The 24,730-nt window shown below is 46.2% G+C and overlaps 1 long non-coding RNA gene across 1 annotated transcript; it reads left to right on the top strand.

Annotated features, from left to right (window-relative positions):
• Positions 1-5,279: 5,279 nt before the first annotated feature.
• On the top strand, positions 5,280-6,708 carry LOC120691710. Its single transcript, XR_005682361.1, has 2 exons — positions 5,280-6,408; positions 6,496-6,708. It is a non-coding gene; the product is annotated as an uncharacterized LOC120691710 (long non-coding RNA).
• The last annotated feature ends 18,022 nt before the right edge of the window (positions 6,709-24,730 follow it).

The following is a 24,730-nucleotide window of genomic DNA, read 5'->3' as shown; positions in this document are numbered from 1 at the left end:
GTTTCTGTCCCAGAATTTTCAGTAGGAGGCGGACTATCCTCCCCCAAGGGTCGGACCGTCCGCAGTACAATTTGGACACCCAAGATAGAACTACCAAGTTTCTGCGTCCATTTCAATTTTTAAAGGCGGAGCGTCCGCCCGCATGGACCGAACGGTCCGCAGTTCATTTTGGACCACCAACAGAGCCAAAAACAGTTCTGTTCGAGCTCATTCGAAATAACGGCGGACCGTCCGCCCCCAAGGAGCGGACCGTCCGCAGGTCTATTTCCAGCAGATATGTACCTCGGTAAAACGGCCATAACTCTTAGCTCCAATGTCCAAATTTTGTGATCTTGGACTCTATGAAAAGCTTATTCAGAGGGCTACACAACCAAACTTAATATTTGATCCAAAACACAATGGATCAAAGCAGTATTTCACTCCAAGAGCCAACCAAATCTCTGAAGAACACCGAAAAGCCTTTCTTGCTTCCCCAAGTTGATAAACATCAACTCCAACTCTTTCTCCTTTGCAAATGTGCCAACAACACCACGTGAACAACACCATGTGCATGTGTGTTAGCATTTCACAAACATTTTCACTTGATCTCACCACGTCACTCGATCCTAGCAACATCGCAATGTTAGATCGCTCAAGTGGCACTAGATGACCGATATGCAAACAAGTTTGCCCCTCTTGATAGTACGGCCATCTATCCTAAATCCGGGCATGCACTTCTCTACACAACATTTAACCGGTGAAATGAAATATCCTACAAGTCATACCTTTGCCTTGCGCATTCCATTTCATCTTCCCAAATATTGATGCCACACAATCACCAAACTCCATCAAGCCTTTTGATCATCATCATGAGTCAACACTTGGCTTGATCTTTCTTAAATGATATGATCCACTCTATATCATCACATGACCTCTTTGGTCCATCGATCTTGACCTTGCTCGCTCTTCACCGTTGCCTTGGTCCATCGGCGCCAAATCTTGCCCAAGCTTCACCGCATCGCGGTCCCTCGCTTCAAAGCCTTGACTTGCCCTTCTCCATTGCAACCGGTCCATCAAGCAAAGCCTTGTCTTGATCTTCTCCACTTTGGTCACATAACTCCATGTCATGTCTCATATGCAATGAGCTCCTCGATCACACTATATGAGCATAGTATCAACCCTTAGTCATTTCTCCTCCATGGCACATGTTGCTCATACTAGTGTCTTTATGTGGACTAATCTCCTGTGTATCTCAACATAAACACTTATTAGTCCACCTAAGTTGTCACTCAATTATCAAAACCAAACAAGGGCCTTTCACGGCCGAGCCTCTCCCTCTCGTGTAGGGTTTCGGCACCGAGCGCCGCTGCCACCCAGAATGGCTATATATCGCGCGGGCTACAAAAGCTGAATCCATCGCCTGAAGATTGTTAGGTGGAGCAGCGGGATGATTTCGGCCCAGATAGTAAAACGATTTTGGCCCACGAGGAGCAGACTGATTGACTGTTGTCGTGCCGTACTGTTGTGTGTGTGATGCTGCTGTCAGCCCACAAAGAACAGGCTATTGATTGGTTGAAGGATGTTGTGATGTGCGTGCTGCTCCTGCAGTTGCAAGCATGCTAGAAAAGCATGTGCGTTCTTTTTTTCTTTTCTTTTTTTATTCTGCTTCTACTCTTTATTTTCTTTTTCTTTTTCTTCGTATTCATTTTCTTTCTCGATTTGCGCGTTTGTTTTTCACGTTCAAGTCTCTATTTATTTATACATGTTTGAAATTTATGTTTTCTCTCTATATATGTGCATGCTTCTTACTGTTTTGACTATATGTATGCTTACTAGCTGTGGTGTAGTTCACCTTTATTTCTTTTTCTTCCAATCTTTTCTCTCCCTACTTCCTTTTTCTTTATTAATTTTAATTATTTAATGATAATTTCTTTTCTACTTGAAAACTATATTATTTTTATTGTTTTATCTTTTATTTGTTCAGAATAATAATTTGTTCATGCGCAAAGATAATTTATTAGTCTTGTGGACCCATTTGTTCTCCATGTAAAAATATTTTTTTATTTATATTAAAATGTTCGTGATATTAAATTATTTGTTCAACTTGTAGACAAAATTGTTCCGTGATGTGAACTCATTTGTTCGTGATATTTAGTTTTCAAATGTTCGGAATGTGCAATATTTTTGTTCGTCTTGTTTGATCATTTTGTTCGTGTAAAACAATTTTTTGTTCCAGATTTAAAATATTTGCTCAGAGCAATCAAAATTAATTATCTTATATTAAAAATAGTTTTTAAAATAATTATTCTGAATATATTAAAATGATTTCAAGATCTCATCATAAGGAACATTACGGTGAAATCAAAATTTAATTGAGATGTTTGGTTCGGAACTTATGACTTTTTTTAGTTGATGTCTCTTGCTAACATGTCGTTTTCATTGGACTGTACATGTGCTGCATGTGGTCATAATTATAGTACAGTGCTAGATATTTTTTACCTGGAGTGCAGTGCGCGCAAGAGCTCATACATTGGATGTTGGACTGATGGCCCATTAAATATAATAGATTGTGGAGAAATCTTCAGCCGATGGCCGGTGAAATTGTCACCACCAGTGACATATAACCGCACCCGCCGCCACCACCATCGCCTCGCCGCCGGCATGATCCTCAGATCCTGACAGCGCAGACGCGCGGTGGCCTCTCTGTCATTCCCGGCGGGCGCGGCCCAGCAGCGCCGGGCCCATGCCCCAGCACGACCTCGCACGGCTGCGACATCGCCCCCACAGACGGGCCAGAAAAAACTGAACGCGCGGTTTTTTTATTTTTTTATTTTTTATTTTCGTTTTTTACAAAAATATATTTTCGATTTGAAAATTTACAGAAATATACCCCGACCGCCCCGCTGCCGGGCGGCCGGGACCTGGCCGCCCGGCAACGAGGCGGCAGGGGCTGTTGTGCAAAAATTTTTGGTCAAATAATTGCGCGCAGGTCCTTGTGGCCGGGCGCCCAGCAGCTCGGCGGCCGGCCCCCTGGCCGCCCGGCAGCTCGGCGGCCAGGTAATAGAATTTAGCTTTGACCCAATCGGCTAATAATGCCTCTGCTCCGCACGGAGGAACTTGTTTTTTTCATAATAGTTTTCTGTGCAACTGGAGGGGTTTGGGTTGGGTAGGCCGGGAACGGCGACCGCTCTTGTCTGTGCCGGTGGATCCTAGCGAGTGGTCGTGGGTCGTGGTTGGGCGCGCTTGTAGTTTGCTAGGCCTCGTCTCGATGCCCATCTCTGTCGACGAGCGCCCTTGCCATCGGCAGCGCATCGGTTTTTCCACCTGCTACTCCTGCTAAGCATAGCATTACGGAAACCAGTTCCCCAAAGCAAGAGGTTTACACGCGTGTCTAAGCACCGAGACAAAACAAAACTCGGACGGGACGAGGGAATCTATTTCTGGAATTGGGGCGTGCCTGAAACAACAGGTCAACAACAAAAGGAAAGCTGTAGGAATACAGTAGGAAGATCTTGATGCGATACGAGCGAGCGTCGTGTGGCCCGAGCAACGAGCCACACAAGATATCTCCGGAGAGAGGAGAGACTAGGAGAGAGGACAGAGGACGGTAGCGGAGAGACAGACGCCGACAGGTCGTGGCGCCGTGTCGCACGCCTGCCCGCGCCCGTGCCGGCCCCCTCCTCTCCTCCACTTGCTGCTACAGGCCCCCTACAGCTACATGGGACGACGACGCGTCGTGCGCGCGCAGGCAGGCCGATCGAGACGTCTGCGAGTGACGTGACGCTTGTGTGCTGTGTGTGCCCCTCTCTCTCCACCGCGCGCGCGTCGCCGAGCCGGGCGGATGACCACGTACGGCGTACTCCGTGTATACGCGTACGGCGTACACCACGGTCGCCGGGAACATGTACGTACGGCAGATGGCTGTCGCCGTAGTAATGGCGGCACTCCATTGCCTAGCCGCCCAACTGCCGGGTGGCCAGAGGGGGCCGGCCGCCCCGCTGTCGGGCGACCGGCCCCAGAGACCTGTGCGTAATTATTTGAGTAAAAAATTTTTCACAAAAGTCCCTGCCGTCCCGCTGCCGGGTCCCGACCGCCCCGCTGCCGGGCGGCCGGAGTATATTTTGTAAATTTTCAAATGGAAAATATATTTTTGTAAAAAACGAAAATAAAAAATATAAAAATAAAAAAGCCGCACGCTAACCGACAGGCGGCCCATCAAAAATAACCGACATAAGGCTACAATGCTTCGCCAGCCCAGCTAAAGCTTTACGCTTCTTGCTCCTCTCGCCGTTCTCTATACGCTGCACGCAGCACCGCCTACAGGCTACAACCATGTCAGAGCTACACGAAGCGCCGACGAGCACGAAAACAAGCCGGATGTCTGGAAAAATCCAGAAGCTGAGCACACGCAAAAAAAAAACAAGCACGGAGGATTATTATACCGGCCGGACCGCACGTTCACCAGCGCTACACAACGACAATCCCCGCGAGGGCTTACCTGAAGTCGCAACGGCGGAGGTGGTCTCCGTCGTCCTTGCACACGAAGCAGCACTGATCCGGCTTGCCTCCGAGCATCTTCCAGCTCCCCTCTGCCTCTGCTCTGATATTCCCGGCGAACGGAGCCGGCCCGCGAGCTAAACTAAACCCTCCCACGACGAGGCGTGCCGCGGAGAACGACGATGGAAACGGGCGGCGGCGGCGGCAGGAGAGAGCTAGCCGGTGTCTGGACGACGTCCGGTGGATCTGAGCGCGACGGGGAAAGGACAGGCGGGGGGCGAGTTTTGCAGGGCGCTGCGACGTGGGGTGAGGAAACGGAAAGGTGGAGGCTCCTCGTCGGCTGCTCTGGGCACTGCGCTCTCCCTCGTTTCCTTTTGCCAGCCAGTGGAACGGAGGGGGGAGCCTGACATGCGGGCCTAGAATGTGGCCACGCTTGTCATGCAACCCTGACTGGAAACGGCTGCGGGTTTGCCGGGCCCGGATGGCTCATTTTTTTGTTTCTTTTTAATTGTGTACAGGCAAGCAGTGCGGAATTTTCTTCATAAATTTAATTGATTCAGAATATATCTCTAGGCTATATATATCTCTAGGATATATATCTCTACTCTCTAGGCTAGTATTCTATCTGCATACTACATATCTAATTATATGTATATCTATCTGTAATCTGTAGCTATATATGTATATCTATATATATACTACTACGGTACTACTCATGTGAGAAATTTGGACGTATCTCTTCTCTATCTACTCCTAAAAATTCCCTATTCTCTATCTACTCCTAAAAATTCCCTAAGCGGGACGCCGCTTTGCGTCGTACGTCGCTGGGTGCGACCCCCGCTTCGTCCAGCCTCGGACGGTTCCTGATCGCCTCTTCGAATCCACGCTCGTCCGTTTGAATCCCTAACCACCCGTCCGCTTCAAACGACCGATAATCTCGGCCCCCTACCGTACCACGCTCCGCCACCAGAAATCATAAAGCCAGCACCGGTTGTGCGACGGACGCGCCGCCGCTCTGTCCCCTACGCAGCAGCGCAAGCACGCCGGAGAAGAAGACAGCCGCCACGGCACCTTCAGCCACCGAATTGGAGCGCTACAACATCCGTTTTGCCGCACCCCGCCGCCGCCTGCCGTCCGCGGGAACATCGCCGCCACGAGCAGCTCCCGAACCCGGCGCCGGCGATAGGATTTCGTCCGTCCCCGTCCTGGTCCGCCGTGGGTGAGCACATCCCTGAGTTCCCTTCGCCCTGATCTTCCTTTCCCCCACCTCCTCTCTCCTCCCCTGCAATCCACCCTCCCAAATCGCCGGCCTGCGCGCTCTGGCGCCGCCGCTCCTGCGCACATCCGACTGGGACCTCTCCCCGCCGCGCCCCTGTGCACCGCGCGGCCCCCGGCGAGGATCACCATCAGCATCAGGAACGCCTCAAAGGTGGCCCGCATCACCTCTCGCACCGCCACCGGCTGCGCCCGGTCCTTCAGCACCAACACAAGGTGACCAGGAACGATAGGTTCTGCTTCAGCAGCCGGAGCGCCGGGCAGATGCGCGCGTCGCCCACGCCGCGGGCGTAGAGGCCCTGGTAAAGGGAGTTCCGCGAGTCAAGGAAGATGAGCCGGAGCGCGATGACCTCGGCCACGGCGAAGGAGGACGAGGACGAGAGCGAGGCGTCGAAGGCCTTGATGTGGGTGAGCATGTAGCGGAGTGTGTTGAGGTGGACGTAGATCCGCTGCGTGCCTCGGTTGATGGACGGCCGCGGGATGTGGTGCGAGCCGCGCGCCGCCGCGTGGGCTGCCCTCCAGGCTCTGGCGCCTGGCACGTCGGCAGCGCCGCCTTCTTCCACAGCCGGAAGAAGCTCGAGTCCTGGTTGCACCTCTTGTCAGCGGCGGCAGCGGAGAGAGGTAGCTGTGATTCGACCCTGTCGGACGCTATGCATGGTAAGCTGCTGCACCAATAAAGCTACCATTGTAGTGTAACATTTCAGTGATTGCTTGGGCCTCTAACTAATTGACTCTTTGGTGCAGTGCCCCCCTTGTGCTTGATTGATTGTGTCACTGGTGTCGCTGTTGATGTTGTTTGCTCCGCTGCTGTACCGTTTCATTGTTTGTGCCCGCAAAACATTTGATGAAATGCCTTAATCTTGCCTATGTGTTGTGTGAGGTCTGGCCAAAGGAGAAAGGTAGAAACGTACGGACAAGTGAATGCGTGAAATACTAAAATGCAATTTAGATTGCTCATATTGTCTCTTTCTCTTGACAGCTTGTGCATCTAACTTTCGTAGGAAGCTTTCGGTTCAGATCTCCAATTACTATAGTATGTTTATTTTAGCCTTTATGTATGTAGTACGATCTAGATGCTGTTCAATTTGATATTCACATATGCGTATATCTTTTGGCCGGGACATTGGACGGGAAACTAGATGCATTCACTACTAAAAAAACATTAATTATGACCTTTAAAAAAAGCCCTCAGAGGCGAGCATAATTTTAAACCGCCTCGGTTAATGCTTACGACTAATTGAAGCGGTCATTTTTCATTAATCGAGGCGGTTACAAAAAAATCACCTCGCAAAAATCGATTAACAGAGACGAACGATTTAAAATGTCTGTCTCGGTTAATAGACATTAAATCTATTAACCGATGCGGTTTTTATAATGTAAACACCTCGTTTAATAAATTAGCCGAGGTGGGGATTTCTATAAGGCCTGCCTCAATTAACACTGGCCCCATCTCGGAGCCCAAATAGCCCATCTCGACTTGATATATCACCTGGAGTATATAAACACGAGTTAGTGTTTCCCTCCCTGCTCACTACTCCCTCTCGCAGTCGTTTCTCTCTGTCTCCCAACCCTCTCTCCCTCTCTCCCTCAGGCGCTCCTCTTCCACGGGCATGACACCGGATCAGGCGGGCGGCGACGGCCGCGCGGGCGGCAGCGGTGGCCAATAGGCTCGGGGGACCCGTGATGGGCTCGGCAGGCTTTTTCCATTTTTTTCTGTTTTTTCTATTCGATTAAAGGAGGTGGGTAGGCAACTGCCTCTGAAAAATGTAAAAGTAACGTTTGCTCAAAGACGGTTGGATGCCTCTGAGCAAACTAAGGTAGGTTGTATTTTATCGTAGTGGTTCATATAATTGAAATTTGTATTAGCTTTCTTGAACCAAAAAATTATCCATGCTAATTCTATCATGTAAATATAGAATTATACAATGCAAATTGGAATGACAGTTTTTACCCGTTGCAATGCATGTATGCATTCAACTATATTCTTAGAAAATAAATATGTGATTAGACTGTCATCAAATCTGGACCTGAATGTATTAGCTAAATTTTTAGTACGTCCGCTAAGGTTTTGGTTTTTTGGTAAAAAATTATTTACATGGTGCCGAAACAACGATCTGTGTATGTATGTTTTTTTTCTATTATTCATGATAGCATTGAAAGGACTGTATTTTTTCATGGGTTTTGAATGCGAATTAGAGTGCGGCTATGCAGATTTAGTTCGTAGATGGATAGTTATGCGCAACATTACCTGTTGTTATTCCTGCACTATAAGAGTGTATTGTAATATAAATCTATTGTATCCCGTAGCAATGCACGGTCATGAATCTAGTTAAGTAGAAGAAAGGGAAATAAACTAGCTTATATCACCACCATATTTTCATGGCAATTTTTATTTTATTCTATTTTTGCGGCAGTAGTACGAGACCGGCGTGAGAATTGCTCTTCTCTGGTGGAATCATGAGAACATAAACAAGCAGTTGGACCAATCCCTAGTTACCAAATCAGAAACCCTATATTTAATCTAATATAAGTTGAAGATATTAAACACATTTAATAATGAATAGTAGGTTTAGGCCTGGGCATTCGGGTAATATGGGTAATTCGAGTCTGGTAATTCAGGTAATTGAAATTTCGAGTAATGAAAATTGCTACCCGAAATAAGAATTACTCGAAATTTCGGGTACCCGAAAATTCGGGTTCGGATATCAGATAATCCCATTTACCCGATCTGTGATTGCAATCTTCGTCGAGCACTCGAGCTATTGCCAATGGTCAGGGTCTTAGGCGTGGCGCCGTCAAGCCCTGGATGCGCAGGTGCGGTGCGGTCGTGCGGAGCAACTGGCCGGCGAGGGGCGCATGGCGCTGCGAGCTGCAGGCTGACGCGCTGGGCGAGGGGCAAGGCCGTGAGGGGCGCTGTCGGCCTGCCACGCAGCCACGCAGGGCCAGGGCGGCAAGGGGCGAGCGGCGCTAGGCAACGGCAGTCATCGAGTGGCCGCGCGGCAGGCTAAGGGCGACGAGCTGCAGGCGGCGGTAGCGGTGCGTCGGCCGCTCGGGATCCTGCTGCTGGTGGTGGCTGGGTGTGCGGAAGGGTTGGCCTGGTGGGGATACGTCTATGGCTGGACCTGGGTGGTGGTGGTTGGCTTTGTGGGCTTCACTTTAGGTCTGGCTACTGGGCTGCCGATTGGGGATGGGCTACAGTCGTGGGCCACTTGTTTATTTCGGATAATTCGGGTACCGGGGATGTATACCCGAATTACCCAAATTTAATTCAAGTTTCTCAAAGTCCTACCCAAAATAGAGATAGGGTATTTCAGGTTCGGGTATTTCAGATTCAGGTTCGGATTTCGGGTTCGGAAAATTATGCCCAGGACTAAGTATGTTGGCGGAGACAGCCAGCTGGAGTCACTCGCACGGCGCAGAGCCAAAGGGTGAGCGCCGGCCCACCCACCTGTTGGGCTCAGCATAAGTGGTTGGGCTTAAGCTGCTGCTGGAGCCGGCTGAGGCCACTGGCGGCGAGTGACAGGTAGAGCGGCGAGACAGTTCTAGTAGAGCTCCAACCACTTATGCACAGCCGAACAGCTGCAGGTATTTCTCGTCCATCACTGCCCGTCTCTCAGTCTCTCCATCTTCGAACCCCATCTCAGCGTCTCGCACTTGGCGGTTGGCGGCAGCAGCTCGCAGAGTCAGTCCGCAACGCCTACGCCTGCGGCTACAGTCTGCCCTGGTCTACGCCCGCGCTGGTTTAGGGGCAGCGCCGCGGTGGCCGGCGGAAGCAGCTGGAGCTAGCTAGCTACTATCCGCGTCTGGGAAGTTGGTAGCTACCGGCTGCCGCCATCGTCGATCTCCTCCGCCGTTTGTTGTTCAAATAGCCCATCAAGGTAATTAGGCAACTACTCCATCCGTTCCAAATTATAAGTCATTCCAAGAATCTTGGAGAGTCAAAATTTGTCAAGTTTGACCAAATTTATACAACAATATAATAACATTTATGGTACTAATTAAATATCATTAGATTCTTTGTTAGTTATATTTTTATAGTATATTTATTTGATGTCATAAATCTTTGTGTTTCTCTCTATAATTCTGGTCAAACTTTGAGATGGTTTGACTCTTCAAGATTCTTGGAATGACTTATAATTTGGAATGGAGGGAGTAGCTTGTTGTGTTGCACTACATGATAACATCATTACAAATTTGCAATTCGTAGGCTCATAGCTACTAGTTTTAGATTGATAGCCGATTAACCATGGTAAGATTAAGAATTACATATTTCAATTTATAACTTCTTGCATCATTTTATTGCAGGATTTTTGAAAGTTGAGACATGAAAAGATCAAATAGGGAGATATTGCGCTCTTTTCGGAAACATGAAGCGAAGAAGAACGATGCAGCGGCAGCTAGGCCTAGTGAGACTGGGTGGAGCGCTCATTACAAAACGGTTGTCAATATTATTTATATGTATCCAACAATCTGTGATGTACTCATACGTCTTGGGGAAGATACTTCACAAAGGGTGATTGGCCGAAAATACACATTATGGTCAGGGTGTTGGAGTCATTAAACTTTGTCTTCGTGTACAATTGATGGTTACAATTCTTACATACACAAATGAGTTGTAAGAGTGTTTGCAAAGAAGAGATCAAGATTTTTTCAATGCAATTTCACTTATTAGTGTGGCAAAAAATAGAATGCAGCAGTTGAGGGCAGATGGGTAGGTTGCATTCCTTCATAGGGTCACTTTATTTTGCAATAAACATGGCTTAGGCCACCTTAACTTCGAATCCTGGATTTGCCCCCTGGTCACTGGTGTCATCTTCATTGGGACCCGCTCACTACAAAAAAAAGATTTTATGAACGTCTAGTTTTTTAGCGGTGGATCAATGTAAGTGCATTTAGCCCCCTAAGTGGGTTTTAATGATAATAACACACAATTAAGAAGGTAATGCGTTTATTGAGTTATGAGCAGTAGTTAAAATCATTGAAATAAGAAAGAGCAATTAACGACACCATATTTGCTAAAGAGACGTGGTTGAGCTTCAATGAGGATCTTTTATAGTTTTCTACTTTGAATTTGCATATAGGATCATCGTACTATTAAGAGGGACACGGAAAGGTAGTGTGGAGATGCTCATGTGCTTGGAAGAATTAACAAAAATCTTTCGAATCACAACACTCACTCCACAGCCTTTACCCTGCAAAAATTGCATGGGTCGGAAGTTCCTACATGGGGTCAGAAATTCCGACCCCCCCCCTCGGATGTTCACTGTTACTTCCGTGAAAACCCTCTCGGCCAGCAGATATTCACTCTGTCGGAAGATCCGACGTGGGGTTGGAAGTTCCGACCACCTTCGGAACTTCTGTGATAGTTCTGTCAAAGGGCTCTCGGGCAAATTCCTGTCTAACACATCGGAAGTTCCGAACTAGTGTCGGAAGTTCCGATAAGTGCATAAAACGCCCAGTAACGGCTAGTTTTTGGGGCTCGGGTATTTATACCCCCTCAGCGCCCCTTTCATTTGTTGCTGCTTCTCCCGACTTGAACACACTCTTGAGCCTCCAAAACCTCTCTCCATTCACTCGAGCAAATCCTTCAGTTGATTCAAGTTAGGGCTTGGATAAGAGCAAGATTCGAGTGTGAGCTTGAGCTTTAACTTGTGTGAGCAGCCACCACCATCTTGAGCACATTAAGAGCATCTCCATTCTTTCGATTCATGTTTGTTACTCTTGGAGCTTGCTCCTAGACAGTTTGGTGTCGCCCGTAGAGCGCCCTCTCATGTGTGAGCGCCTCAGGAAGCTTGTATCACCCCGTCCTTTGTGGACACGTGCTAGTAAGTGCTCAATCCTCCTAAGTGGTTGATTGGGTGAGGAAAAGGGTTATAGGGCAACCCGGCTCTTTGTGAGCTCCTCAATGGAGACGTACCTTCCTTTGTGGGGGTGAACTTCGGGAACAAATCGTGTGTCACTCGTTCTTCATATTCATATCTTGTTCTAGTTGACTCTTGTACTTGTTTTGTCCCGATCTACTCTTGTGTAGTGTTTCCTTGTACAAGTTCACTTGCGGGTTGCTCCATGACATATTTGTGAACTTTTAGTTCAAACACAATTCCATATTTATCTAAAAACTTTTGAATTCGTTCAAATTATTATCCTTGTTGGAACTTCCTTCATAGGGTCAGAAGTTCCGACAGACTAATCCGCTGCAAAGAATTTTCAGGTTTTTCAGGTTCGTCTATTCGCCCCCCCCTCTAGGAGTCACCAAGGTCCTTTCAATTGGTATCAGAGCCTAATCTCTTGATTAAGGCTTAACCGCTAAGGGATAACGATGTCTCAAAGCGGGGACGGCGCCGACGCCACCATAGTTGCTGCGCAAGATGTGGCGACCATTCCGCCGGTCGTCAATACCGGAGCTGCCAGAAGCTCCTACAACCCCTTCTCCGGAAGCCTGCCTCCCTCCATCCATGATGTGGGATCAAGCGAAGAATCAAGCTCAAGTGATGAGGATAAAGGCGAGATGTCGGAAGCTAGAAGGAGAAGAAAAGAAAAGATGAAAGAAAAGATTGAAAAGAAGGCGAGGAAATTGATGAAGAAAAGAATGAAGGAAGAAAAGGAGAAGCACCCTTTCTTCGACATGCATCAAGTTCCTCACAACTATGAGCAACAACAATATTCCTCTTCTCAATTTCAATCCATCAACTTAGGACGTGCTCCGTATTTTGATGGTACGGACTATCCGAAGTGGGCCTTTGATATGAAAATACACCTCTACGGGCTTCACCCTTCGGTATGGGAGGCTGTGTGTGTAGGTGTGACTCCACCCGTCAATGGTGTGCCTACGGCCGAACAAGCACAAGACTACTTCCGCAATGCGCAAGCCGTAAGAGTCATCATCGGCTCACTTTGTATCCAGGAATTCAACAAAGTCCGTAATGTTGAGATTGCGAAAAAAATTTGGGATACATTGAAGGAAGCTCATGAGGGAACGGATCAAGTCTATGAAGGCAAGATGGATTTGTTGCAAGGAGAGGTTGAGCACTTTGTCATGAATGACGATAAGACCGTGACTCAAATGTATGAGAGGCTCATGGTTCTTGTTTCGGATATTGCCAATCTTAGAAGCACCGAGTGAGATGATCATAAAGTTACAAAGAAGTTGCTTAGAGCATTCACTCCAAGAAATCCAACCCTTGCAACGATGATTTGAAGAGATCCAAAATTCAAGACAAAGACACCAAATCAACTTCTTAGTGAGATTCTTCATCAAGAATTGGTTGAGAGAGATGTGGCAAAATCACTTAGCCACAAAGTGACCAAGAGTGTTGCACTCAATGCAACCCCAAGCATTCTGGTTGAATCAAGCTCCAAGGCCCTCAAGTCAACCAAAGATGATTCAAGTGATGAGGGATCAACCCATGAAGAAATGGCACTTGTCATGAGAAACTTCAAGAAATTCATGAAGAAGAAATTTCACAAGAAGGATGGGTATGACAAGAAGAAGCCAAACCATAGAAGATGCTATGAGTGCAAGGAGTTGGACCACTAGATCGTCGATTGTCCAAAACTCAAGAACAAAGAGAAGGAAGAGAAGAAGTACAAGGAGAAGAGCAAGGACTTCAAGAAAAGATATCAATGTCATGCTCATGTTGGCGAAGAATGGGAGTCAAGTCATGAAGGCTCCAACAAGGAAGGAATGGCATCTCTTGCCATACCTAAGACCACAAGATGACTCTTTAACAAGATCTCCGATGATGAGGATGACACTCACTTTTGCCTCATGGCAAGAGGCAACAGGGTACAAGCAACATCCTCCTCCTCTTCTCATCCTTCCTCTACATCAAGTAATGTAGAAAATGATTTTGAGAATTAAGAAAAACAACATGAAGATTATATGATCAAAGAATTTGGTAAGAAAGGTTTTAAAGAAATTAAAAAGCTTATGGAGAAATTGGAGAAAAAAAGAGACACTCGATAGGCAAGAAGACTTGCTCATCCAAGAACAGGAGAGAAACCTTGCATTAGAGAAGTCCCTTGCCGAGGAAGAAGCTAAAATAGAGAAGTTGTCTATTGACTTGTCTTTGGCCAATGACTCTAACAAGAGGTTGATGAAGGAGAACACAATGGCTAGTGATTCTCTAGCTTCCCTAAAGGCCACAAATGGTGAACTTCAAGATATCTTATCAAGCTTGATGGTCAAATACAAAGACCTTGAAGTGAACTATAATATCCTTGGGAAAGCACAAAAACCCATTCCAAGGCAATTCCCAACTCCAATGTCTCCACAAGTGAAGGTTGCTCAAAATGTTATAAAATTGATGTACAAACTTGTGTTGCTAACTTGGCAAAGCTAAAAGAATTGATCAAGGCCAAGGTTTGTGAAATCAAGAGGCTCAACATGATAGTCAAGAATGGCTATGAAGGTAATGTAAAGCCCAAGTCCAAAGCCATCTACAAGGATGGTAGATATCCTACCATAAAGGATGGGTTCGGTCATTACAAGGGAGCAAAGGTAAATGAGAGAAAGGTGGTCAAAGGCAAGGAAGTCTTTTCTTTCACCAAGGGTGGTAATCTTGGTGAATTAATGGACATAGCACATGGATTGACCCTCTTGATCTCTACTTTAGCCAAGAAGAAAGTAGAGACTCCCATCAAGCACAAGAACACCGTGCATGAGCCTTCACCAAGCTATACATCGGATTACATGGTGACAATGGACCACAATGGTAAAATCGTGGTCAAGTATGTTGGTGCCTACACAAAGAAGAAGATTCTAAGGATTGTGTGGGTTCCAAAAATGTATCTATCTAACCTACAAGGATCCAAATCTATTTGGGTACTTAAATTCCACGCATAATTTGTTTGGTAGGAATATTCCTCTGGTGGCACCACTTGGTTGCTTGATAGTGGATGCTCAAATCATATGACCGGAGAGAAGAATTTGTTCACCTCGATTGAATATGACAACATTCCAAAGGAAACAATTGTCTTTGGAGATAATAGCAAGGGTGAGGTAATTGGATTGGGTAAGATTGCCTTAGCTCATGACAATTCAATTATCAATGTTTCTCTTGTCGAAACTTTGGGGTACAATTTGTTGTCAGTTTCACAACTTTGTGGAATGGGCTACAATTGTCTCTTTACTAATGAGGGTGCGACCATCTTTAAAAGGGAAAATTCCTCTATTGCCTTTACGGGTCAATTGAAGGGCAAGGTCTATATTGTAGACTTTTCAACAGAAAAGGTTGAGCCCAAGACTTGTATGGTGGCAAAATCCGACATGGGTTGACTATGGCATCGCCGACTAGCCCATATTGGAATGAAGAACTTGGCCAAGCTTCAAAAGAAAGGGCACATCCTTGGGCTAACAAATGTTGTTTTTGAGAAAGATAGGTTGTGAAGCGCTTGCCAAGCCTGAAAACAAGTTGGTGATCCACATCCCGCCAACAACATGCTAACCTCAATAAGGCCTCTAATGCTTCTACACATGGATTTGTTTGGACCTATCGCTTATATAAGAATTGGTGGTAACAAATATGGTCTTATAATTGTTGATGATTTTTCCCGCTTCACTTGGGTGTTCTTTTGGCAATATAAGAGTAAAGCTTAAGGGATAGTCAAGAAATTCATTAGAAGAGCCCAAAATGAATATAAAATGAAGATTAAGAATGTTAGAAGTGACAATGGCTCGGAATTCCGGAACACAAATGTTGAAGAATTTCTTGATGAAGAAGGAATCAAGTATGAATTCTCCGCTCCATACACTCCTCAACAAAATGACATTGTGGAGAGAAAGAATAGAACCTTGATTGAAGCTGCAAGAACCATGCTTGATGAGTACAAGACCCCGGATAGTTTTTGGGCCAAAGCAATCAACATGAGTTTATGCATATATATAAAGTCCCAAATTGGAAAGCTTGCATATGAGATTGAACTGAGGATTCAAATTAACAAAGAAGATTTCATGCATGACATAAATCAATGAGAGTTCAAAGTGGACGGCTAGGATAAAGGTAGAAGACCGAGAGGCGTGTTTCAAGAGGCTACGCAAGCGACGGCTTGGAGGAGCAAGGAAACCGATATGGGTCAAAGGTCGGAGATCCTAGAGTCATGGAGAGCTCTATATTGAAGAGTGTTATTACTTGATTAAAGAAGGTGACTTGTGAATCAATAATGGATTTCATTTCTATGCAATGGAAGATTCAAAGTCACTAGCTCAAAGCGGGTATGCTCAATGAATTGAAGAAGTTGATGCTCTTAGGGTATTGGTTGAAGAAAGGTCGGCATGATCATGATGAGAAGCTCAAAAGGTCGGCATGATCATGATGAGAAGCTCAAGTGATGTTTGTATATTTTATTTTTGCACTTCAGTATAGGTATGTACTATCAAGGAGGATGCTCATAGCAGTCCCTAGAGAGTGTAGCCTAAGAGAACTAACTCTTCCTAAATTCAAATTGACCGGTATGACCGGTCTGGTACTGACAGGGGCAATGGCTAGTTTTTGAGAGAGGGGTATTTATACCCCATGACTTCACCCATGCGTGGGTGCTAATGCCATTCCATTCAGAACATCTTTCAGAGCCTTGTGAGCACTAGTGAAGTCCTCCCCAACATATCTTTGTGAGAGTTGCTTGATTCTTGTTGAATCCTTTAGTTGGGTTCAGTGAGACCACTCTTTGAGAGCATTTGAGCAAGAGAGAAACATCCCTAGCTTGACCACTTGTGGTTGCGTCGGCCAACTTAATTGAAGCATTTGTTACTCTTGAAAGTGAAGCCTCCTAGACGGTTAGGCATCACCGGCTAGCTCCCAAGATTGTGGTGAGCAACGACAAGTTTGTTGCACCAGCGATCTTGTGCCACGAGGGCGCATGGTCATATAGTGGAAGGAGGAGATAGCTTGACCTTGCGGTCGCCATAAGCTTCCTCAATGGAGAGTAGGATTCACACGTGGGTGCACAGGGTGAATCCGAACTTAAGTAAAACAAATCGCTGTGTCTTCTTTGCATCATCTTCATTTCAGTTTTGTTGACGCGAGATGATCACACACCAAACCCAGGAGCCCCGTACGCCAAGCCCGGACTGCACTTGATTTGAACCAAGGCGTGCCAGTCAATTTGACCTATAAATTGACAAGGAAATAGCAAACCGTCAAATTCAAGAGTGTATCGGCTGGATTTCCGAATCACTCTTACGCGGAGTATCGGCAAGGCCCTGCCGATATAGAAGACGACGATAGATCGGGCATGATAAATGTGTAATAAAATCAATCTACGAAGGATCTGCAATGAGCTGTCGATGCCGATAAGCAAATAGACGGCTAGATCTAAAGCCGACACGTGCCAGATAACAGTGTACAAACCCACGAATGTATAGATCTGGACAAAGCTAAGCTTATGATCAATCTAATCGGCTTTACAAAGTTTGTCGTGATAAACAAAGAGCTTACAGCCGATTAAATAGATCACTAAGCCGGATAGTTTGTGAATGAATCTAAATGAGAAAACAGCGATGCGCCCGAGATCAAAGCTTAGATAAATTCGAATAAATTTTGAATAGATCTGAACGAAGCCACAGCGATGCGCCCGAAAGCTAAAGCTCAGATTTACTCGGTAAACGAAGACTTACCAGCAAACCAAGTCGCTCGAATGTGAGACGTCCTTGATCAGCTTGAAAGAACTCACGGAAAAGAAAAAGATGGCAAAGCCGCTGACGAGAAAGTAAATTGCAAGTAGAGTAAATTTGTGTTTGTTGGATGTGTATCAAACTTTACAATAACTGGGGGCTCATATTTATACCCCATGCTAACACAATCCTAGCCGATTATGGCAAAGCACGATTCTATCTTAGGAACAAAAAGTATTCTAAAAATAAGATAACTCTTACCAAACCGAAGCCAAAATATCTGGTCAACTTCCTCTTCTACGGTCAGCAAGATCTTTGATCGTGGCACACGATCTCCTCTCCAAATCCAACGATCGTACGATGCAGAACCTTTTCTCCTTTGCAACACTCTTCCTTGACACGTGCCAAAATCCGGTGTCAACATATGCCCCCTAATTTCGGAGTAAAAACATCCTTTTTACTTTGAAATTAAGCCTTGTCATGATTACGCTGCCGAACGGTCTCTTCACTTACTGTCGTCTCGCTTCCCACGCAGGGTGGCGAATGAAAATCTCTTCTTTGCCCTCAACCCTTCACCTTCCATCTTTTTACCCATATGTCCCTCAATTAGACCCAGGAGTAAAGGCTGCACCGGCGCACGCAGCCGATTCATCTCCCCCATCTTGGGCTATAAATTACCCCATCGACACTGTAGTTTCTCTATCGGCCAGAGCTCCCTTTGCCTTCTTCTTCCTCAAGCTCTTCCAAAAACCCTAGCCTTTCCTTCCTCTCCCGAGAAAATGGCCAGCAACAAGCGCGCCGGCGAGGGTTCCTCCGGTGCTCCTCCGCCGCTCCGTCCTCGCCTCGGGTAAGACAGCCGTTCCTTTTTTGTCAATGCCGCATCTCAGATCTGCTTCTGACCATCTTCTCATCTTCGCAGAGACACCGCCGTTGAGCTCCCTGCCAACTTCCAGAACCTGGATGAGGGCACCCAGGGTTACATCCGCGACCTCCTCCGCCAACTCGCCGAAGCCCGCTACTGACCTCGACCGTGCACAGACGGATCAGGTCGTCATCCGCGGCCATCTCACCAACGCCGACACCAAGGTCGCAAGTGAGTCCTCTTGGCCATGCCTCCTCTGGTGAGATTCTCCAAGTTTCTGCTCTAATCTTTCCACCTCCCAGACTTGGAGTCGCAGGTCCAGACCCTCCTGGAAGCCTCCCGAGTAGCCTATAGACTCGGTGAACGTGAGGGGAAGCACCATCGCCGCACGCCTCCTGGAACGTCCCGGCCCGCAGTCACGGAGGTCACCGAGCATGGGGTCCACACGGGCGCAGCCAGGGCCATCGCCGTCGTCTCCCACATGTCCGGGGCGGACTACCGAAAGTGGGAACCGGTCTTCCCCGAGCGGGGTGCGGCGCGGGACGCCTTCTATGAGCTGGTTGATGACCTCAGCCTTGCCGCCGACACCATTGTGGCCGTCGTGAGCTTGGACGGGGTTGTCAGCAACCTCTTCGGAGTAGAGTCGGATTAGGTTGTAAAAAATGTAACAGCCTATCCGGCTCATTTGTAAATATAATCAATGGACTGGCTTCCTCCGCTTCGCTTCTGCTTTCTGTCTTCACTGTGCTTTGTGTTAATTTTTATCTTGCAATCATTGCACTGAACAAACCAACACATCTTCGCGATCCAAAATCGAACAGAAAATGTAAATCAAATTCGAACCATTGTTCTAAATTTGATTTTTGATCTAAGGGCGATACATGTCATATCGGCCACTGTTGACGCTCCTTAGAGCGCCAATTTACGTACCGCAAGCGCACGGATCGTCTAGTTTTTCCCTTAGAGTATTCCCCCAAGGTTTATCAATCCACAGAACAAGTGTATTACTATGCTTAACTAAGCACTAATGATGTTGGTAAAAGATCTATATTGAGTGATCGAGTGTGAAATAGATCTAATCTAACTAATCTAATCTAGACTAGTGAGCAATGATAGATGTGTGCACAAGATATGAAGAGCATTTATCCATAGGGTCTAGGATCACTAGAGATGTAATCGCCAAGCAACGAAGAACGGATCTAATCTACCAAAGGTGTGTTCCAAGATCAAAACCTTTCCCTCCCGCATACTGTCACTACACGAGGACAATCGGTAACGAATCAACAAGAACACGATAGTTGATGTAATCTAAGTAAACCATGCAAGAGCAAAGCAAACCCAAAGCCAAGTCGCGAACTATTAAACATCAAAGCATCATCAACAAGAATCGTGATAGATCAATCTCATAAAGGATTCGGCAATTACAAGTCAAGATCTCCTTACAACCCCATGAACAAATGAGGACTTTACCCCATGAAGCTAGGCGAAACGTAGTCGATCATGGTGATGAAATCTCCGGCAAGGGATGGATCCCTTGCTATCCTCCAACTTGTAGCGGCGCCGAGGGACGATGAGGCCTCCGATGTCGCCTTTCTCTTGTGTCTAACTCGAATGGATCTCTGGAAATCGTCCCTAGATGCTTCCTCCCTGATCCCCCTCTCGATTCTCCTCTTTGACGGTGGCTTCGGGGTATTTATAGGCGGATATGGTCGGTGGTTTTGGTAAAACACAGGCTAGGGTTGACGAATACTTCGCGCTGAAGAAAATTGAGGCCGATTGGGCCTCGGAACGGGCTAGGTCGGCCGGCCTAAAGGGCTCCAGGCCGGCCGGCCTGGGCTCTTTTTGGCCCCTCTCGGCTCCATCTTTCGCGTGCGGGTTCTTCTCCTTATTCCTCATCTTAGCCCAGTTGTGACCATGCGTCGAAACATCTCCGAAAATGTCCAATTTCCTGCCAAAATACAACATGCTCCAAAATCCAGGACAAAATCGAAAACGGTCAAGTTCGGGTGCCAAGTGGCGGGTTAGTACATGAATCATCCCGAAGAATTTACCAAAACCTCTCCTAATTGTATAACAAAATGGGTACTTAAGGAGTGCCAACATTCCCCCCATGCTTAGCTTTTGCTCGTCCTCGAGCAAATCAAATCATCAAGTCCTTCCATGGGTTGCTCGAGAGTTCTCAAACTGCAAAATTTACTTATGCAAACAAGTCTAACAATATTTCTTCAAACAATGGTCAGAGGAGCAGCGAGGATAAACATATCATGGGTGTTTAAAACTCATCTAATATTACTCCACGACTCTTACCTTTAACCGGCAACTTGAATATTGACAACACTTGCTTTTCTTGCCATCCTTGGAGGTTTTTTCCTTTCTTTTTTTTAGTTTTTAGAAGCAAAATACCCTGCAACAAAGGTTAGACCAAAAATTCTTGCACAAGTCCTTTCATGTCTCTCGATATAAGTGGCTATCCTATTATTATTTCAAACTCTCATCTCCCAAAAGTCTCTCAAGTATAAAGTGGGGCTATAGGTGAGGCTAGCAAAGTATATACATATATTGTCAAGTTAAAAAAACCTTCTAATGATTGCTTACCTTCCGAGCCAATGATCATGAGAGTTTCTCCATAATGTAAGGGGTTCAAGGGTAAGAAAATTTAGAATGGTGGACATGTGCAAAGGCATACAAAAAGATTGACTTCAAGGCACAAGCGTCGTCCTCGTTGTCGGATTGCACATGGTTGGAATTGAGGATATTGTTCAAATAACAAGGTGATATCTCTTTGCACTTCTCTAACCATAGAATCCCTTCATTTATTCTTTTCTCCTCTTCTTATTTTTTTCTTTTCTTTCTTTCTCCCGAATTTTCCTTCTCTTTTCCGAACCTTTTCATAGGACACTTTCTATAAAACATAGATACGCAAATCTCCAAAGTGGCTCCCTGAATTTTTGGAGCCCGAGCCGAGGCCACAGGGGCCTAGGCCGGCCGGCCCAAGGGGTGTAGGCCGGCCGGCCTGGGGCTTTCCCAGGTCGGATTCGGTCCGTCTTTCCAGTACTCCTTCCTTTCTTCATCCCAAAATTATTTTTTATACAACTCATGCGCAGGAACAGAACATATCCTCATAATTGGGTCGTGGTCAAGGAAGAGGATAATAAACAAGATAATCTCAGGTTTGGATTTTGGAATCTGGTAGATTTCATGAGTTGTTCCAATGAAGAATTCTCATTATCGAATATTGACGGGGCTAGCAATTCAGAGATGAAAAATACGGACATGATCATTGCTCGAAATTACCCAAGAGAAAGAAATCCTAACTCAACTCAATGCACATCCAATGCTTATGGTGGAACGAATATAGCTTTTGGATGATAGGATTTTTACTCTCGACTTGTCAAGAACTTGATCAACCTTATGTTTGTAGGGGTTTTATTATTTTTATGAAATTAAAGTCCTCCAAATCATGCCTTACTCGCAAGCGTAATCAAAACCAAGCGCTAGATCAAAGCTCAAGTGTGGGTATTAACATGGACGAATAATTTACTAAGCTCCACAAATAAGAATTAATTTGCATGACAACACTCATGAACAATTGCTTTAAAGAAAATAAAGTAAAACTGAATGAATAAATAAAATTGCACGATCCAACAAAAAACAAAGACTCTTTTTATTTTGTTTTCATGACTCAACACTAATTTAAGACTCACTCTCACACATGCGAAAAATAAAGCACACAACACTAGAATATGACTCTCACACAAACAAAAATAAAGACATCCACACGACGAACTTTCGTCTAAACAAAGACTAACAAAATTCAATCTACGAGCCGTCACACCTCTCCCCCAAGCTTAGATTATGCGGCGTCCTCGTCGCAATGATATAAAAGACGGGTGTGACGCTCGTCGGTGTTCTCAACGGCACCTAGGGCAATTGCATCTAGGGCGCCCTCCTCCTCCTTGCTTTTGTAGATTTCCGACCATCCCGAATAACTTCCTTATGTCGCAGAGAAGGAAGTTGTAATCTCTTTCGACCAAGCGCTCGATGACGTCCATCCTTCGATCCATTGCAACGATTTGATCGTGACACCTATCGATGGTGGCGTGGAGATCCATGATTTCATTGCGGCACTTGAAACAGCACCCGAAGTGATGGCCGCCGTGGTTGGGGTCGTCGTCCTCGGGCTCGTCATCGTCCTTCTTCTTCTCCTTGCCGCTGTCACCTCCGGAAGGGTCGTCATCTTCCCTTCTCTCCTCTTCGGATCACCCCGGCCAATCATCATCGTAGTCACGATCGGTAGCGCCCCATGAACCGGGGCTCATGTAGCTCTCCCAATCGCTGTCCCCCGCATAGTCCTTCGGCTCCGGGGTGTGCTCGATGTATTTTTTTCCTTTTAACTCCGAGAAGGCGCAAGGAACACCTAGGTGCGGGTGGCTCTTTATCTTGTCGCTTCTCGCCCTCGTCTTCGTCGCTGATGACGACGACCACCCTTTGGGCTTGAGCTAGCTTCTCCTTGCACCACAGAGGGCCCTTCCCTCCAACGCTCATCCATGCTTGGGTATTAAATTTCTTCGGAGGGGCCTTCGCTTCACATCGCTTTGCTTCGACAAGGAGGGGCGGCGCACTGGTCGTCGAGATGGGGCTAGGCATCCGCTGGTTTGGCGTGGGGGTGTCAGGTGCCATGCCCCTCTCCTTGATCTCCATTGCTGCAATCATGGCTCTTGCGCTCGCTGGTACGGCCATTATTGATGTCTCTCACGAGGTGGTGGTGTAGATTGAAAAGTATGAGAGAATAGATCTAAATTGCGCCCTATTTAAGTCCTGAAAAGACTTGGATGAGAAGTCCAATATCTCTACGTCTTTGGCATGCGAAATCTATAAGACACGGGTTTAAAATTTCCTTATCTCGTACCTACCAAAAATCGAGACCGAGACGCGCACGAGGAGGCTCAGGCCGGCCGGCCTAGGGGTGTTGGGCCGGCCGGCCCAGGGGGTTTTTCGGCCCCCTGGACTCCAACTTTTTCCGAGGTGCCCACCAACAAATTATGAGCCTATGTTTTACTCAAAGTTCGTCCAGAATAAAAATAAAACTACAAAAATAAAATCTAAAAGATAATATTTACAAACTTCCCTTGCTTAACGTCGTTAGGCTTGACGTTCCGGTTCCTCATCCATGGTATATATGTCGATGTAATGAAGGGGCACGACGTCGGGCTCCAAGAATACCTTTAGTCGCTGTTCGTTCACCACATATTGGTCGCCTTTCACATCCATGATTGTCACAGCTCCCGTGGGTGAAACCGAGTGTACGACGTATGGTCCATCCCATTTTCTTTGCAATTTTCCTTTGCCAAAGAGTTTGAATCTTGAATTGTAGAGTAGGACCTTGTCTCCTTCTTTGAATTCCTTGTTTTGTAATCGCTTGTCGTAGCATCTCTTCATCCTTTCTTTGTAAATTATTGCACTATTGTACGCTTTCAATCTTAACTCCTCCAATTCTCTTATTTGGATTCTCCTTTTAATTCCAGCGGTTTCCGCATCAAAGTTCATCTCCTTCATCGCCCAATACGCCTTATGTTCTAGCTCAACCGGCAAGTGGCATGTTTTTCCATAAACAAATAGATAAGGAGTCATACCAATCAGGGTTTTGTGTGCCGTACGATATGCCCATAGTGCATCATCTAGTCTCTTCGACCAATCTTTTCCTCCTTTTATCACGGTCTTCTTTAAAATATCCTTCAATTGCTTGTTCGAAGTTTCCGCTTGTCCGTTTGTTTGGGGGTGATAAGCCGTGGACACTCTATGTTCAATTCCCAATTTCTTCAAGCATTTACCAAAGTCTTTGCCCGTGAAGTGTGTTCCTCCATCGCTTATCAAGATTCTCGGGATGCCATATCGAGGGAAGATAACTGATTTAATCATGTGTGTGGACTCCTCCGTTGATGCCTTCCGACATGGCATAGCTTCAACCCACTTTGAAACATAGTCCACCATCACCAATATATGCTCAAACACATGTGAGTTCACGAATGGTCCCATGAAATCGATTCCCCAGACATCAAATAGATCTATTTGCAAGTTGTAGTTCAACGGCATGGCATTCCTTTGCGAGATATTCCCCGTCCTTTGGCATTTCGGACAAGTCGAAACAAATATTTTCGTGTCTTCATGCATCTCGGGCCAATAGAATCCACTAGCACATACCTTAGCTTGAGTTCTAAAGTGCCCATAATGTCCTCCATATCCCGACGAGTGACACTTTCTTAGAATTTCTTCACGTTCCTCCCTCGGTATGCATCTTCTTAGGACTCCATCTTCTCCATATCTATATAAGTATGGTGGATCCCAATAGTATTTTCTTCTTTCCGCACTCACTCTTTTCTTTGTATTCTTGTTCAAGTGATCCAAGGGCATCCCTTTTATTGCCCTTATTATATCATTCATCCAACTTTCTTGGTCGAGAATTCTGTATAGGTGATCATCTCTCATTTGGTCGTCGATAGGTTCTT

This window comes from Panicum virgatum, chromosome 9N (assembly GCF_016808335.1).
Source record: "Panicum virgatum strain AP13 chromosome 9N, P.virgatum_v5, whole genome shotgun sequence".
Classification (NCBI taxonomy): domain Eukaryota; kingdom Viridiplantae; phylum Streptophyta; class Magnoliopsida; order Poales; family Poaceae; genus Panicum; species Panicum virgatum.
The sequence above is the reverse complement of the archived record's forward strand: the minus strand, read 5'-3'. Positions and strand labels throughout refer to the sequence as shown.